The following is a 14,334-nucleotide window of genomic DNA, read 5'->3' as shown; positions in this document are numbered from 1 at the left end:
AAATTCTCATGTATATATTTGATGTTCTCTTAAACTGGTCTCCTTCATTTCCTGTTCTAATTCTTGAAAGAGTAGAATACATTTAATATTTCCATTTTTTATTTTCCACACATTCCCTCATCTATCATTCCTTAATGTCACCATCTCTTTCCATACATCTAATTGAAATAGCCATTCCTCCATCCTTATATTTCTGGGTTACACAAAAGCACAGTTAACGAACCAGCTGGAATATTCTGGAAATGTCTTTCCTCTTTGGGCTTCTATCTCTGAATCTTTCCCCAAGCTCTCGTCTGGCTTGTCTCCTCTGGATTCCAACAAAAGTGCTTCTCAAAGTTCTAACCTCTTCTCCTCCTACCTTCTCCACTTTAGCAATTGCATCCCTACTTCTAGTTCAAGCCATAAATACCTTTTACTGAGACAAATGCAACAGCCCTTTTACTCCCAAGCTGTAACTCTATAACTTTGTTCTCTTCTCCACATAAACTCCTGCCCAGCTCCATGTATATCATTTCCTTATTTAGAATGTGCTGTCTTCCCCCCTCCGTTGCCTCCAGAATCACCACTAAACCCTTGTGCTCAAGTCTGGCATTTAGATATCTCCGTAAGTCTTTGACTCAAGCCACTGTTCCCTGCCCTTTTCTATTTGACTCAGATCTCAACTCCAAGCACTTGGAGTCGTTCAGATCTGATTTGAAAGCCTGGTGTCTAGAAGAACCTTGGGTGGAGAGAAAATGTTCTATGTGAGACAAATGAGTAAGCAGATGAATGCATGAGTGAATGTTTGTTTTTTGCCTACATCTCACTCTGGCTCTGCCTTCCTTCCTGGTCTTGTTCCCATCTAATTCAGTGCAAGTTTCCGTCTGGCTCAGTACAGTGCTCTGTTTTCACTCCTTCTGTAGATGTTATTGCTTGGTGGCTGCTGCCCCTCAATAGATTTTATTCCCATTTTATGATGATACAAGACTCTCAGTTCCCAACTTACTCTGTATCTAGACTGTTGAGCAGATATTAGCCATTCTTCTGAGCAAAGGCTTGGCCCTATTTGGTCTCAGCTCTGTATGGAGGTTGGAAAGCCCCCTCTAAGGATGGGATACTCTTAAAAACAAGTATATCTTAAAAGGTCTCTAAAGGGTACAGACGGATCTCTTGAATTAATGGAACAAAATGCCGGCACTCCCAGATCATGAATGTTAGTGAACTTTCTGTTATAATAACAAATACCTGAGATAATCAACTCAAGTTTATTTTGGCTCATGGTTTTGGAGATTTCAGTTCCTGTAGCTCATAGCTTTTGAGATACATGGTGGTAGGGAGCACATGGCAGAGAATAGTCACTCATATCATGGCTGGAAAGCAAAAAAGATAAAAGGAAAGGGGCCAGAGTCCCCCAGTCCCTTTCAAGGACATACCCCCTATGACCTGAAGACCTTCCATCCTGTCCCTGAAGGCTACAAGCCCTCCTGACAGTGCCACCATTTACTGCATAGACCTTTGGAGATACTTAAGATTCAAAATATAGCACCAAGATCTCAAAATTTTTATTTACTTGCTGGATAACTACTAGAAAATACCATTAGCTGAACTTGCAATGTACAAATGAGTCCACTTCTAAATTTTGTTTGCACCTGTAATCGTGTCTCCTGATGTACTCATACCTGGATCAATTTAGATATCATTTTTAAAACTCCAGTAAAAATTGCAATAATGAAACTGTTTGACAAAAAAAAAATGTTCATCTTCTATGCAAAAGACAAGAGTCATAAAAAGGGAGGAAAGATCCTAAAGAGATATCCCTGCGTCTGAGCAGCACTGTAGGTTCTGCAGATCCTCACTTCTACTGTTGCATCAAGAGCTTCAGTTAAACCTTGACACCGCTGAAGCCCTCCCCCAGTTCTACCTCATAGTGCTCTGAAAAGAAAGCCCCTAGAACCAGAGAAGATTTGGGGTGGCCAGGTAAAAAGATTCATTCATGTGAATTTCCTTTCCCTTGCAATAGAACTGACTAGGAAATCTTTCATTGACATCCACTATCTTCCTGGGGGTAGAGAAAAATTAAATTCACTTCTTTGGAACCAACTCCATAAATGTGTTTCATCCTTCATCTGGGACAGCACAACTGGAAATGGATTTATTGAAGCAATTACGTTCTATTTATCTGTTTTTTTTTTTAAACCCCTAGAGTGGAGTTTCTATTAAGGACTGTTACTAGAAATGTCCTCACATTTCTGGTAAAATATCTGGCAAAGAGCCACTGTCCATTATACGCTTTCAAATGTGCATGGCATAAAAGCCTTATGATAATTCCTCCTAGAGCACAGAGTTAGGAGATTATTCACCTCCCTTGGAAATATGATCCACTTCCTTTCATTAGAACAAAAAAGTCTTTGCATTTCTCTTTTGCCATTATTTCCAAGGATCTCAGGATCCTCTCTTCTGATTGAATTCAGTAGCCTCCCTGTCCTTCAGTTTCCTGATATTCCTAGACATTCCCACATCACATCATCCTTTATGTTTTCATTATTTTATTTTGCCCTGATTCATGTTCATTTCAATTATTTTTAAAGTATATAAATCAAAAGACAAAACTTCAAAAAATGAAAACAAATGAAGCCATTTGCAATGACCCATGGTGGTTTATGGGCATTTCTTGGTTGCTGGAAATGTTCACATAGAGGTTAGAAGAGCAGCTGGGATACAACACGAGCCACACCATTTTAGGAGAAAACCACAACAAATTTCGGGTAATCAAAAAGGCTTTTCCCTTTCTGCTGTACTCCTTAATGTTTTTATCTAGAACATCACACCATGTTCTAAGAAGATACATTGTGGTAAATAAGTTCATTCTGCTCTACTTTTCCAGATGGGGCACCTTGGCTGGTTCTTTTAACACAGTATTCTATTTTTACAGTAGTCCCCCTTTATGTGATAGTGGGGGCAGGGCGGGGGATGTGCTTGCTCCATGAATATGTCTTACTATATAACCATCCCTACACAACCAGTCATGGCAATAGGAAATTCAAGACCACAACAGTCAGTCCAGGTGCACATCATCAATAATGATGTTTTGTGAAACAAGTTGACAAGCCAGAGTGGCATGGTGCATCATTTCAAAGTCATTGATCACGAATACCACACTTGGAGAGCCACACTCCTGGGAACTGGTGAGGGGTTAGTCAGGATTCTCTTGAACACTTGCAAGAGGAAGCAGCCAGATCACCAGCGTTTGTTCTTCTTTCAGAAGGTGTCATGCAGGCCATTAAAACATCACTTTTATTATAAATAGTCATGACGCTCAATTGTGCTCACTGAAGAACATAGCTGGAACTCTTCTCAACAGACTGCCTACAGTTCTCTTGAAGCCTTGACCTTGAGATGACTTGCCCATGGGAGAATCTGGGGCTGCAGAGGGGAAGCTTACTGCCCAGGTAAAAGAGATATCACTGCTTTGCAAAATTGTCAAAACCCTAATGTGAGGAAAGGCATGAGAGACTTCCAGACCCCTCTGAAGAAAGCTGTCCAAAGGGACTCTGAGGAAAGCTCACCTGAGCAGAGTATCTCCCGAAAGAGAGAGAACAGACATGAGCTCACTCCTTCACCTAGGCTTAAAAGACATGCTCGCCCCTGAATTTGGGAGAAAGAGGAGGGATGTAGAAAGCAGGCATGTGGAACCATGTAGAAAGAAGGCATCTGAGCTGATGTTTTCAGTGGAAACATGAGAACAGGGGTTTAGGCCATTGAAGGAAGAGCCCCTATAGCCACATTTGTGCTTGAGAACAAAGTTCCATCTCACATTTCCAGCAGGCAGAAGACATCTCCTCCGGCCAGAGTCCCAAATCACTTTTCCTATTCTCTGTGTGGCCTGAGATGAATTCTCACAACATCAGATCCACTCCTCCTTTCCCCTTCTGTGGAAAACCACACTGTGCTGAGAACGTGGCCCTCAAGCTGCATGTCAACCATTCAATTGCAGGCCCAGGACAAGTTTGGCCTGAGGGCCAAATCAGACCCTGGGACCTGTGGAACCCAGCCACACCCAATTGTTCACATTCAAATTACAACAGCAAATTTGAGTAGCCTATGAATCATGAAATAGGTATTATCTGGCCCGGTATCAATGAAGTTTGAACCTGAATCTAACACAGAAGAAGAAAAGCACTTCTACCATTATTTATGCCAGCAATGCTCAAAGAGTCAAATATGTAAGAACTTTCTAAACCAGCAACAAGAAAAGGAAAATAAATTAGTATTTTCCTGACTTCTTACTATGAGAACATGTTGAAAAGATGGCTATTATAGATAAGGGGGCGATTAACAGCTTGTTTCTATGAGCTCTTTTCTTGAAATTGGGTGCATACATTCAAGCTTCCCTCTTGTTAGGATTTAGCTCAACTCCAAAAACCTTCACTGAGTTTCTTGCATTTGCAAGGCCTGCCCTGGGTGTTGTGAAAAGTCAAGGGGAAGCCTTCAAATACTGGGTTGACGTTATGCAGATGGTTCTGGGGAAGAAGTGGATCAAATAGCACCACTGCCCACCTCTTAGCAGATGGTGGAGATAATTTGAAAACTTCTCATCTCTTCCATCTTATTCATAATATTGAATGCCTTAGTAAACCCTTCTAAAATAATATATTATTATAAATGATGAAATTGTATGTACAAACACTTCTACAGCCATCCCCCAAAAATGTCTTGTGTGGGTTGGTGGTTCTGTGCTACTTTGTTTGCTGCTGCTGTTGTTGTTGCTGATGCCTCAGGATTTGCTGTTGTTGTTAGCTAAGTACAGATGTCTGGGAAAATGACGAGATTGATTTGGACTGCGTAGCTGGTCCAGATATATAACTTCAGTATTCACTCAACCAAAATTGCATATCAACTGGCCAAGACATTTTCTTCTAATTATTCTATGAATGCATCATTAGTCAGACTCTGAAGTCTAATTTTTACTCTCAGAAATTCATATGTTAGGAAGTTCCACTGTCTCCAGCCTCTTTGTATTTTCTCAGTAACAGGAACAGACTTTTTGTAGGTGACCGAATGCCTTTGACCTTCAGAAAACTGCCTCTGGTTGAACTTTGATGATAGATAAATGGTGGGGTAGGGGTCATCCCAGTACTCTATTTTTGTATGTGTTTGAAAAGGTCTATAATAAAAGATTTTTAAAACTTGCTTCTTGGGCTTGGGTGGTACTCTGTTCATGAACGGCTTCCCTCTGTCCCATTGGTCTCTGGACACTGGCATTCATAGCTCTCATTAGCAGTCATTCTTGGGGTAGCAGCTGTGCATAAAAAATAAAGGCAAGAAGAGACATAAACACACTTAACTAATGCTTCCAATGGGCGTGTGCCTTTGAGAGGCACAGCCTAGCATCAGCTTAAAATGAGAAAACACTCTGGGCACAGTTCACAAACTAATTATCTACCTTATACAGTTGGCCCTCCATATCCACGTGTTCCACATTCTTGGATTCAACTAATGACAGATCATAAGTATTTGGAGTAAAATTGCATTTGTACTGAACATATACAAACTTTTTTCCTCTGGTCATTATTCCCTCAAAAATACATTATAACAAGTATTTACTTTGTGTTATTATAAGTAATTATAATAACACAAAGTAATTAAAATACAATAAGTAATTATAATAACACATAATTATAAAATTATAAGTAATCTGGAGAAGATTTAAAGTGTATGAGAGTACATGCGTAAGTTATATGGAAATGTCAGTCCATTAATATAAGGGTCTTGATCATACATGTATTTTTCTTATCCATGGTAACCAATTCCCACACTATCCAAGGAAAACTGCATATGTTCAAAAGAAGGTTACTTATAAAATAAGTTCTTGTCAGTAGCTGTTTCTCATTTCTTAGCTGCATTTATTAAGCTCCTGTGTATGCAATGTCTATTAGTCAATAGGGAGACACAAATGTAATATTGATAAATTGGACAAAGAAAGAATAAGACAATTGGTACCTAATCCCTGAAATTTAATGCTACTGAGAATCTCATACTCATACTTCAATAACCAGAAATTAATATGGAATAACTTATGCTAAACCCTATTAATGCAGTGCCTATTCTGTAAGGTTCTAAACTAGAAACCAAAAATATGGGGGGAAAATAAGAGTTAGTGTCCATCCTTGCTCTGGTGGAACACACAGATGACAAAGTCAATTATTTAATCATGGAATGTACAGAGTACCATGGGATGATAATGAAAAAGTTCAGAGACGATGCCATGAGTTCATGTTCAACCACCATGAAGGCTGGATAAGATTAGCAACTAAGGGGCTGGGGTTGTGGCTCAGTGGTAGAGCACTTGCCTAGCATGTGTGAGTCACTGGGTTTGATTCTCAGCACTGCATATTAATAAATGAGTAAAATAAAGGTCCATCAGCATCTAAAATTTTTTTTTATATTAGCAACTGAGAAAAGATGGGAAGAAGCAGAGTGTTAGAAAATAGCATGGGTATGTGTCAGAAATTATTTGAATAACAATATAATGATAAAATTATCACTAGCCTCTGAGCTCCTGCAGGATTGTGTCTGTTTTGTTCACGATATATCCAGCTCATAGTAGGCACTCATTAAATACAGTTTTTCTTTTTAAAAACCCAAAAATCCAAAATCCAAAACATCTGAGATTTTTTGAGTGCTCCCATAAGCCACAAATCTGGTGCGTCAAATGTACACAAATTTGGTTCCATGCACAAAATTATTAAAAATATTGTATTGAGTTATCTCCAGGCTATGCGTATGAGATATACACAAGATGTAAATGAATTTTGTCATTAGACTTGGGTCGCATCTGCAAGATATCTCATTATGTATGGGCAAATATCCAAAAATATGAAATCGGAGACACTTCCGGGGCCCTAGCATTTCAGATATGAGATAGTCAAACTGTATTTGTTTAATGAACAAACGCATCTAACTCTGAAGTGTGTTAGAGTTGAGAGTCTGTGGTAGGGGGAGGGACAGCGAGGTAGACAGGATAAAATCAAAGAGACCTTTTAAGAAGCTTGGATTTGATGGTGATGGGGAAGTGTTGAGGAAGTTTACAAAGAAGGATGGCATGAGTGGATTTGTGGTTTTGAGCTTCAGGAAGGAGAGGAGATTTTGAGAAATAAGACAGGAGACAAATTATAGAGCTGTTACTAAAATTCAGGTAAAAGTGGGCAAAGGTAACATCCATGGAATTATGTGGCAAAGTTGATGTCACCTAAAGCCACCAGAATGACTGACATGAATAAGATTGGCAAATACCAAGTGCTGTCCAGGCTATGGAGCAATGAGAACCTTCCTCCTTAGCTAGTAGAGCATAATTTGAAAGTCTATGGAGTATAATTTGGGTAGTTTCTACGAAAGTAGAATCCTATAATTCCACTTTCAGATATACCACAAATGGGTTCTTATGTGCCCCAAAAGATTTCTCACAAAGATAGGAACAAAAATGTCCCCAGAAGCATCATTTGTCATAGCCAAAATGGATAAAAGTGTTACATTCCTGCAATGGAATACTGAAAAATAAATGTACTGCTGCTACAAAGATAAATCTCCTGAGTATCACATTGAGTGAAAGAAACCAGATGCAAGAACACATACTAGAGAATTTCATTTGTAAAAGTTCATAAACAGATAAAACCTATTCATTGTGAAAAATTCAGAGTAGAAATTGCGTTTGAGCTTGGGAAATGACAGGGCAGGGGTGTCTAAATATACCTTGATGTGGGGTGTGACTACATAGTGTGCTTTGTAATAATTTTCCAAGCTGTACAATTATAATCTTTGCATGGTTTTGAATGTATATGAATTCTTTTAAATGTGGCTTCAGTTTCCTGGCTTGAGTGACAGCATGGGTGAGAGTGCCCTGAGCTAGATTCCAGGTACCTAGAAGAAAGAAGAGTCAGACTCCACAACAGTTGAGGCTCTTGTTGCACCTATGGCTTCTGGCTGACCTTGATGGCTATCCAAGTAGCGTAGCACAGGCATATCACATCTCTCCTCCCTGCCCCCTGCATTCCTAGAATTTGTGACATCCCACCATGAAAACAGTTTCCACCAAGAGAAGCCCATCTTTTGGGGCTCCAAAACTCTCTGATTCCTCAATTTTTTTTTTTTTTTTTTTTTTTTTTGCAGTAAGAGACAATCTAAGATAAGCAGACATAATCAGATTCACTAAGGCTTTTGCCATATGCAAAATATATATATATCTTCTTATAGACCACTGGGAGTCCAGATAACTTCCCGGACTTGCATGGTGGCAGTAACAGGGAAGAGACACACCTTACGAACTTCTTATTCAACCCTTACCAGTGTCTGTCTCTTGCTCAGATGTCAAGCTACTTCTGTATCAGAAAAGTAGAGGGTAGAGACTTAGGAGGATTGTTGGCAGAAGGTACAATAAATGGATAAATGGGAGCCACTGCTCCCACATGATGAAGCCCACTCTTCCAGTTCCCATGAGAAAAACAGAGAGACTGAAGTGGAACCCAGAACCTTTCCCATCCTCCATTTCATTCCAGCTTTGGCTAAAGGGACAAAGTTCCTTTAAAATCAGATTATGAAACTCCTTCATGTCCCAGAGCAATCATTCAGCAGTCATCTGTTAGGAAAGAAAACCATTTGCAGATCCTTTCTGACAGCTTCCTCCCCTGGCCAGAGCCAAGGGGGAATTATTTATAGGGAGATGGTTACAAAGCAGGCAACTCAGACAAATAATGAAATTCTGCACCCACTTCTAGGTAACTGTATTCTCAAGAGTCAAAACAACATTTTGCTGTAATACAAGTGAATCCATGGCCGAGCAGGTAAGTGGATCCACAGCCGAGCAGGTAAGTCAATGCGATCAAGAGCAAGTTGAAGCCTTGAATTTACACTCAGGAAATAAATAAAATGACAGCCTCTGGCAGAATGCTGCTGCCTGGGGAAGCAGAATCATCAGGTGTGTGGATAGTTACCTTCTCTGCAGGACACTGAGCACTGAAGTTTGTTCTGGACTTTACCAACACTTGCTCCAAAGTCCTGACCTCATTCTTGGTGCCAAAACCGTCCTTACCAGAAACAAGCCTTCACCCAGTTCCAGCCTCTGTTTACCTATACACCCTTCCCTCTCTCCAACCACCAAATACAATTTATGCTAAAATCATAATGAGCAGTAAGGGTTTGGGGCTTCCATATTTCATCAAATATAAATGCTTATTAAAAATGTACCACTACTTTGTATATTACTAAAAAGTGTTCTGATTAAAACCAAGAGATGTAAAATTTTGAAGAGGAAATGTGCATCTTAGAATCAATTCTATATACAATGACATGACAGAAGTCAGGGAATAAGAAGACTCAAGCCATTTGGTTTTAGAAGATCATGTATATGAATTAATAGGTCCTCAATACAATGCAAAAAAAACTCCAATTATTGGGAATTTCCAATTATTGGGATAGACAAGAGGGATTTTGTGGAGAATTATAGAAACCTGGAAAATATTGCCATAAGCAATTTTGAAAGGGTGACAAATGTTAAAATATCATGAATTTAATGTTTAATGTATTCTTTATATTTAAAGTATCTTGAAGATTATGATAATGAAGGAGTTCATTTTATAACCGGGAAAGAAATTCCTCAAAGCCTCAACATCTTTGTAATGCTTGAATAATGTTTTACCTTTTTGTGTGTTTGAAACAGATTTTTGAATTTTATGGAATGGATGTTAAAAGATTGGAAGAGAAGATTCAAGAGTTCATGTAAGCTGCTACCAAATCAAAATATACATGTGACATTTTCAAAGGCAACAGCAAATGTGTTTGTTTTATTTCCAGCAAACATGGTAGAGTTCTATCTTCTCTCTCCTAACACTTGAATAGCAGAATACCAGATTGCAATATAACTGCAACGTAGCTTAAAACTGTTGCAATATCAGAATTGTGTCATTTCCATTCTCCAAGGCAGCCTTAGCACTTCTCTGAGTTCGCTCCTTAGGCAATGTTTTCTTGACCTTCACAACAGAGGCCCTGCACGGCTAAGTAATGCCAGGTCATCAAGGTTTTCCAGAGATTTCCAAAGATGCAATTCTTCACAGTGATCAGAGAACAAATAAATGCCTTATTATCCCACAGTGCTCCAAAATGGAACTTTCTCACCAACTAAGTCATTGTTTGCAATACAAAATTCTTTCCAACACAGCATCTTATATTTGAACTGTCATTTTTCTCTCCTCTGCCTTTCTAAAATTCTCCTAAAAATAATTTCTAAATCTCACAAAAACAGAAAACAGATAATTCCTTCTCTTTTGTTTTGTGTGTGTGTGTGTTGGTTTTTTTTTTTTTTTTTTTTGGTGGTGCTGGGGATTGAACCCAGGGCCTTGTGCATGTGAGGCAAGCACTCTACCAACTGAGCTATATCTCCAGCCCCTAGATAATTCTTTTATCATCTATAATATGTTTTTAAAAACTGAGCAGGGCATATGCCTATAATTCCAACTTAGGAAGTTGAGGCAAGAGGATCTTAAATCCAAAGCCAGCCACAGAACTTAGCGAGGCCCTAAGCAACTTAATGAGACCCTGTCTCAAAATTAAAAATTTTTTAAAAGGGCTGGGGATGTGACTCAGCAGTTAAGTGCCCCTGAGTTCAATCCCTGGTACCAAAAATAAATAAATAAATAAATAAGATATTTGAAGCCCAGAGAAGATGACTCTTTCTTATGACTGTACTCCCCATGAGGTTGTCTCTGGATGAACACTTCCCCAGCCATAAATGACTGAGATTTTAACAAAGAATGGGATCTGTGTTCTTTATTAGAATCCTCTGGGCTACAAAGTAGGGGGAAATGGTACCTGCTAACTTGTTCATTCAACAAATACTTATTGAGCTCCTACTCTGTACCAAATGCTGTAACAAACATTAAAAATAAAACTTGATAGGAGGTTAGAAACTGGGGGTGGGGAGGTGAGGGAGGGAAGGGAAATCCATGAATTTCACGCATTTCTCTCTCCTCTGCTTTTCTCTTTGCACCTGAATCATCCCTTCTATCACTATGAATAGATGCTCTTTGTTTTTCAGTTTTCTAGCAGAAAGTAGCCTCTGCCAACCACTCCCAGTCATACATTATCACCTCCACCAAAGAGAACAGCCAGACCATTCAATTGGGAAAGACTCCAGACAGAAAGCTGGGCGCAGTGGCACAAGCCTGTAATTCCAGCAGCTCAGGAGGCCGAGACAGAAGGATCCCAAGTTCAAAGCCAGCCTCAGCAACAGTGAGGCGCTAAGCAACTCAGTAAACCCTGTCTCTAAAATAAAAAATAGGGTGGAGGATGTGGCTCAGTGGCTGAGTGCCCTGGAGTTCAATCCTTGGTACCCTCCCCCCCCCCAAAAAAAAAAGACTCCAGAAAGAGGAAAGATAACAACACAAATCAAAATAAAATGACAATTTAAAAACAAAACTTGACTGATAAGAGCTGACACATGCATCCATACTTGCATATGTAAATATCATGTGCTAAGCAATGTGGTAATCCCTCTGCATTCATCACCAGGTTTAACCTGTGCAACAATCCTGTCAATATCATTGTACTGGGCAATGTTTAGCAGGTGGCTTTCTAGGAGGAAAAAGTCGTGGTTCATAGTGGTTGCCAATTTCTGCAGTGTAAATACATAAGAATTTTAAGCTGCTAGTGTCATCCCTAAACACAGAGTTGGAAGAGAGATACACGATAGCCTCTTGTGAGCTGGTAAGATGTGACACACCACTGCCTGCTAGCAAGGTAGTTCTCTTCCTTCCTTCCTTCCTTCCTTTTCCAGTGCTGCAGATAGAAATCCAGGGACTCAAGCATACTAGTGAACATTTACCACTGAGCCACATCCCCAGCCTGGAAGGTACTATGTTTATGCCTATTTTCTTACACAGGACAAAACAGACGCGATGAAGTAAAATAACTCCTTCAATTTTGCCCAGAAGAATCTGTATTAGAACCCGGGCTGTATGTTTGCCAAAGTTGAGGTCAAGGATTTAAGAAAAGTAATATAGTTGAGCATATATAATGGTGCCATGCTGGTCTTAAATTCTACCAGTTAAACTCACTGCTTAACAAAATTAAAGATTAAAAGATTTCATATCCAGCCAGGTGTGGTGGTGCACACCTAGAATCCCAACTGCTCTGGAGGCTGAGGCAGGAAGATCACATGTTTGAGGCCAGCCTGGGAAACTTAGTGAGACCATGTCTTGAAATAAAATTTCAAAAAAGGGCTAGAGTGTGACTCAGTTGTACAGCCTTGCACAAAGCCCTGGGTTCAATCCCAAATACTAAAAGAAAAAAAATGAAACAAAACATTCAGATGATCTTGTTGGATATCCTCATTTTAAAAAGAGCCATTTAGAAGGTTGGAAGTGTAGCTCTCTGGTAGAACAGAGTGCTTGCCTACCAGACACACAGCCCAGGGTTCAATTCCCAACACCAAGAAAGAAAGAAAAAACAAAGGAAGTGAGATACAGCTAATGAAAGGTATAATTTTCAAAATCAGACTTGGACTTAGAGATTACCAGAGGATTTTGGTTAAGAACTGAGGGTGTAGTTTGCTGGTAAATACTTGTCTGGCATGTGCCAGGGGCCCTGAATTCATCTCCAATGCAAAAAAAAAAAAAAAATTGGTTCCCCAAAAAAGTTTTATTTCTCCTTTTTCTTTTCCTTTTTAAACAAAAAACACAAATATTTTTAGTGATGCTATGTATCTTTCCAGCCCAGAAGGGACAGATGGAAATGTTCATGGGATGAGGAGACTGTGCATTACTTTTGGAGGTCTGACTGCATTTCTTTCCCATTAGCCTAACCCTGCCACAGAGCAAAGGTGGAAGGACCTGTGCCCCATGGTATTCCTTAAATCTTTGGACTCAGATGTATGCTAGGTGCATTCCACAAACAAAAAAAAAGGTTCTCTGACTCAACTAAAGCAAGAACCCAGTTGAGATCTGAACCTGTCTCTCTCCACCTATTCCTCATGCACGCCATTCTCCCAAGCCCAGGTGATATCTGAGTGAGGCTCAGACACAGACTGGGCCAGACAAGATGTCCAGGCCTGGATGGAAGCTTGGAGCTTTCTATTCTAAGAGAGCTGGGCTGCAGAAACAACAACAATATAGCAGGGAACTGTGAACCAGAACTGGCACTAGTAAAGGTGAGTGACAGTGTCTGGCACTTTGAGTAAGTCCCCACAGGCCACACTGTAGGAAGGATAATTTGAAAATTATCTAGTGACCGTGGAAAAGTCAATTCATATGTATGAAAGTTTAATAATGTAATTGTGTAGGATCTTAGTCCGTTTTGTGTTGCTAAAATAGAATGCCACAGACTGGTAATTTATAAGGAAAATATATTTATTCTTACTGTCCTAGAGGCCAGGAGGTCTAATACCAAAGTACTGGCATCTTGCTTGCTGTGTCATCCCATGGTGGAAGGCAGAAGGGTAAGAGAACACATGAGTGAGACAGAGGCAAGAGAGGGTAACCCCACTTGTAGAAGAAATCCACTCCCCTCATAATGACACCAATCCATTGATTGCCTCTTAAAAGTCCCACCTCTGGACACTGTTGCATTGGGGATTAAGTTTCCAACCTATGAACTTTGAGGACAGTGAAATCATACCAGATAATGTGTGCATGTTAGATAAAGGAGATCCAAGGACCTTGCTCCAGAGCTGACACAAGTCCCTGGCCCTCTGGGAAGATCCGTGAAAGCATCTATAAAGAAGAGGAACAAGGTGATTGACTTCCATGCCCAGATGTGCAGATGTCACATGGAGTTCCCCGTGCAGCCCCAGGCATTTTGTATTCTCCACATGCTGAAGCAAGCAGATGTGTCCTTTTCTTCATTGTTATTTCCATTTTAACCAGAAAACAGTGCATACCTCAGAGCCCAAGGGCATTCCCTGCAAACTCCAGGCTTCTTTATCTCTCTCTCAGCAGCAAGGTTTCCCTGTGACTTCACCTGCCTAAAGGTGGAAGGTTCCATGTTTTTATTATGGCCTTTCTATGGGAATAGGGAAAGAGAAGGAGATGTAACTTATTTCTTACCTCGTTGTCTAATGCTGAGTTGTGCTTTTTTACTAATACAATTTTTATATATCAAACACTCATGTATTATCCAGCCAGGGCATAATCTAATAATGGTTCTTAAATTGTAATTAATGGGGCAGCATTTTCTTAGAACAACAACAACAAAAAAAAATCTAAGTGCATCTATTATAGTCATGGGAAGTATTATTTCATGAAACTTGCTTATTTATATAACATTTATGCTAGGGTCATGATGTGAAATATACTTATTGTGGGTTCTACT

The 14,334-nt window shown here is 39.7% G+C and overlaps 1 non-coding gene across 1 annotated transcript; it reads right to left on the bottom strand.

The window, feature by feature from the left end:
* Positions 1-10,338: 10,338 nt before the first annotated feature.
* Trnav-cac (transfer RNA valine (anticodon CAC)) lies at positions 10,339-10,411 on the bottom strand. Its single transcript has one exon. It is a non-coding gene; the product is annotated as a tRNA-Val (tRNA).
* Between the last annotated feature and the right edge of the window lie 3,923 nt (positions 10,412-14,334).

Source organism: Marmota flaviventris, chromosome 13, assembly GCF_047511675.1.
Source record: "Marmota flaviventris isolate mMarFla1 chromosome 13, mMarFla1.hap1, whole genome shotgun sequence".
NCBI classification, from domain to species: Eukaryota; Metazoa; Chordata; class Mammalia; order Rodentia; family Sciuridae; genus Marmota; species Marmota flaviventris.
Note: the sequence above shows the minus strand (reverse complement) of the source record. Positions and strands in the feature narration are given on the sequence as shown.